Source organism: Oncorhynchus masou, unplaced genomic scaffold (assembly GCF_036934945.1).
Source record: "Oncorhynchus masou masou isolate Uvic2021 unplaced genomic scaffold, UVic_Omas_1.1 unplaced_scaffold_3727, whole genome shotgun sequence".
Lineage (NCBI taxonomy): Eukaryota > Metazoa > Chordata > Actinopteri > Salmoniformes > Salmonidae > Oncorhynchus > Oncorhynchus masou.
Genome location: NW_027010129.1, coordinates 10,887 through 15,699, shown reverse-complemented (window position 1 = coordinate 15,699; position 4,813 = coordinate 10,887). Strand labels below are relative to the sequence as shown.

The window sequence follows — 4,813 nt, the reverse complement described above, 5'->3', positions numbered from 1 at the left end:
AACCCAACATGATGTAGGGAGACCATCCCTAACCCAATGTGATGAGAGAGTAGGGAGACCATCCATAACCCAACATGATGTAGAGACCATCCATAACCCAACATGATGAGAGGGGGAGACCATCAAAAACCCAACATGATGTAGGGAGACCATCCATAACCCAATGTGATGAGAGAGTAGGGAGACCATCCCCAACCCAACATGATGTGGAAACCATCCCCAACCCAACATGATGTGGAGACCATCCCTAACCAACATAATATAATATAATATAATAATAATAATAATATATCCCATTTAGCAGACGCTTTGTCCAAAGCGACTTACAAGTCGGCTGGGGCCACTACTTTTACATATGGGTGGCCCCAGCAGGAATCGAGGCCCACGACGCTTGGCGTTACCAAGCGCCATGCTCTACCGACTGAGCCACACAGGACAGAACATGATGTAGGGAGACCATCCTAACCCAACATGATGTAAAGGAGACCATCCATAACCAACATGATGTGGAGACCATCCCCAACATGATGTAGGGAGACCATCCTAACCCAACATGATGTAGGGAGACCATCCCTAACCCAACATGATGTAGGGAGACCATCCCTAACCCAATGTGATGTAGGAGACCATCCCTAACCCAACATGATGAGAGAGTAGGAGACCATCCCCAACCCAACATGATGTAGGGAGACCATCCCTAACCCAACATGATGTAGGGAGACCATCCCTAACCCAACATGATGTAAGGGAGACCATCCCTAACCCAATGTGATGAGAGAGTAGGGAGACCATCCCTAACCCAATGTGATGAGAGAGTAGGGAGACCATCCCCAACCCAACATGATGTAAGGAGACCATCCCTAACCCAACATGATGTGGAGACCATCCTAACCCAACATGATGTAGGAGACCATCCTAACCCAACATGATGTAGGGAGACCATCCATAACCCAACATGATGTAGGAGACCATCCCCTAACCCAACATGATGTAGGGAGACCATCCCTAACCCAACATGATGTAGGGAGACCATCCATAACCCAACATGATGTAGGAGACCATCCCTAACCCAATGTGATGAGAGAGTAGGGAGACCATCCCTAACCCAACATGATGTGGAGACCATCCCCAACCCAACATGATGTAGGGAGACCATCCCTAACCCCAATGTGATGAGAGAGTAGGGAGACCATCCCCAACCCAATGTGATGAGAGTAGGGAGACCATCCCTAACCCAATGTGATGAGAGAGTAGGGAGACCATCCCCAACCCAACATGATGTAGGAGACCATCCCTAACCCAACATGATGTAGGAGACCATCTAACCCAACATGATGTAGGAGACCATCCCTAACCCAACATGATGTAAGGAGACCATCCATAACCCAACATGATGTAGGAGACCATCCATAACCCAACATGATGAGAGAGTAGGGAGACCATCCCTAACTTAATGTGATGTTGACATGGTCATTATGCGTTGTTTAATTGGCGCTGTAATGAACATCATAGGTCTGCTACTGCTCGTCAACACTTGTTATTTACACACTAAATTACCCAGGGGGCATCATGCCGGTCGTACTGGACACAGAGGATGGTAACATCACCAAGAGGCCAATTAGTCAATGAGACAGTGTGACTGGGAGTCAGTGAAGAATTACTCTCTCACCATGACCATTAATTATCAACAATTATTAATGTCCCGTCCTGCGTCTTAGATCATCAACAGCAGCCTTCCTGGAAAAATGTGCTCTGATTTTGTTGTCTGTTGTATTTTATTTGGTGTCAGTTGTCATTCAGGTATATGTGAAACCGTGTCACGTTGTAATTAGGTGTTTAATAACGTATGCGTGCACAATCTTCGTGTATATGTTTGTGAGGTCATAGTGTACATTTTGTTGCGCTTGTTTTCCACTCTTGTAATCTCTACACCCTTTTTTATTCTGCAACGCCTCCAACCACGGAGCAAGTAGTTATGAGGTGACAATCATTTCTTTGCTTTGTCTTAAAATAAATATAGGCATGGGACTCGGACTTAAATTAACTTTTTTTTGGTCAACCAGCCACTGTGGCAGGCAGATTTAAAAATCTACCAGTCACTTCGATTTGTTTACGAGTCCAAATATTTTGACGCTAAATTTACACAAACAAAACCCCAAAACAGATGAGTATTTTTTTTGTAATGTTTCTAAAAAAAAGAATACATTTAAATGTATAACTCATAAGACGTAATGTGCTATATTGTTTAATTTCATTTTTTTTAAATGTATTGTAAACTAGAGACTTTTAACAAAATATCAAAAGATAAGACAAATGTTCACTTGCCCCTTTAAAAGACAGGCGGTAACAAGAGATTCTGAGGAGCAGTGTTGTCTTCTCTTCCATTGCAGTTTAATCTCAAACATTGAAAAACAACCTATCACTCTTAAGTACCAACTCAGTGTTCTTATAGTCAGTGTCCTCTCTGATATTAAAAAGTTGGGAGTTTGATCCCCGGGGCCAAGTCATACCCAAGACTGTAAAAAATGTACAATCTGTTTCTGCTTGGTACTTAGCATTAAGGAGATATATTTGGTCTCTTCCATTTGCAGTTTTAATCTCAAACATTGAAAAACAACCTATCACTCTTAACTCAGTGTTCTTATAGTCAGAGTGTCCTCTCTGATATTAAAAGTTGGGAGTTTGATCCCAGGGGGCCAAGTCATACCCAAGACTGGAAAAAATTGTACAATCTGTTTCTGCTTGGCACTTAGCATTAAGGAGATATATTTGGTGGGTAAGGCCCTGTGGCTCGAACATCCTGTCCAGGTGGTGTACTTGACATCAAACACCACCCGCTACAGAAAACTGGAAATGGGCTCCTGCTTCGGCTCGCACAAGAAAAAAGACTCATGCATCACTCTGAACATCAGACTCAACTGATCCCACAAAGATGAATAACAAGGTTTGAAACAAACATCAATTTAAATAAAAAAAAAACTATATTTCCAAGTACAACATGGTTTATTGTATTCAATTTACCCACAAGTCAATCATAGTCTATTTTATTAAGTGTAAAATATTTAAGCAAGTGAACTGTAATCTCTTTATAACCGTATATGACAGGATGAAAACAGGCAGGAACTAGAAGATACATCAGACTAATAAACAAAGCGGAAATCAGGAGGGACAGCGTTCACCCTATAGCCAATGAACGCTGCCATTGCACTTAAATAAGCAACACAAATAACCATTGATATGAGTACTGCAGGTATCAATGGCCTTCTGCCAAATCTCCTGATGGTGATTTCAATATAGCTATAAAGATGAGCACATAGGAATACCGCGATGAATATACAGTCGGTAGTCGGTATGCCAGAAGGCCACTATACCTGCAATGTAGTTTCTGGAAACGTTACTGCAAGCCAGACTTACCACTGATGTGTGCTCACAAAACTAATGGTACATCGTATTGGACTTACAAAATTTAAGAGGTATTATCAAACCAACCATCACAATAATCACAACAGTGTTTGAATCCCACAAACACAGCGTTGAAAATAAGAGAATGAGTCACGTTGATATAGGCGTTGTATCTCAGAGGAAGACACATAGCAACGTAACGATCTATAGCCTTCCCCAGTAAGATAGTGGATTGAAAACAGGCACAGTAATGAAGGCAAAACATCTGAACAAGACATTCCTCTCTGGCAATCAAGTTAATGTTAGATAGGAAACTAAATCAGCATCCTGGGTACAAACATCACAGGCACAGCAATGCCCAGAGCTGATATGGCTCCTATAAGGATATACATAGGAGCGTGGAACGTGTGTTGTTTAGTAATCACGAGAATAAGAGCAGAGTTAGCAACTAGAGAGTAAACAAAACCCAAACAGAGAGGGCGAAGAAGACGGACGATACTGTGAAGACTGCCGAATCCATTCAGGTAGAGGGTTTGGTGAGAGACGTTGCTTAGTGAGCTTTCCATGCTAACCTCAGAACCACAAGTCACTACAATGGATAAATCACAAAGAAAACATTTTCACTGGAATGACAGTTTGTTGCAAGAAGAAGTTATATTGTACCTTCATTACATCAGCTTTTATAAATCAACAACACATAGTGACACAATGCAGATCCAAAACAACAGAACACAGTGACACAATGCAGATCCAAAACAACAGAACATAGTGACGCAATGCAGATCCAAAAACAACAGAACACACAGTAGCGCAATGCAGATCCAAAACAATAGAACATAGTGACACAATGCAGATCCAAAACAAGCAGAACATAGTGACGCAATGCAGATCCAAAACAACAGAACATAGTGGCCATCAAATGCAGATCCAAAACAACAGAACATAGTGACGCAATGCAGATCCAAAAACAATAGAACACATAGTGACGCAATGCGATCAAAAACAACAGAACATAGTGGCCTAATGCAGATCCAAAACAACAGAACATAGTGGCGCAATGCAGATCCAAAACAACAGAACACATAGTGGCCTTAATGCAAAGATCCAAAACAACAGAACACAGTGACGCAATGCAGATTCAAAACAACAGAACATGGTAGTAGCAATGCAGATCCAAAACAACAAAACACAGTGACGCAATGCAGATCCAAACAACAGAACATAGTGACGCAATGCAGATCCAAAACAACAGAACATAGTGACGCAATGCAGATCCAAAACAACAGAACATAGTGACGCAATGCAGATCCAAAACAACAGAACATAGTGACGCAATGCAGATCCAAAACAACAGAACACATGGTGACGCAATGCCGATCCAAAACAACAGAACATAGTGACGCAATGCAGA

The 4,813-nt window shown here is 41.8% G+C and overlaps 1 pseudogene; it reads right to left on the bottom strand.

The window, feature by feature from the left end:
• Nucleotides 1–3,028: 3,028 nt before the first annotated feature.
• On the bottom strand, nt 3,029–3,968 carry LOC135534641 (olfactory receptor 52D1-like; annotated as a pseudogene).
• Nucleotides 3,969–4,813: the final 845 nt, after the last annotated feature.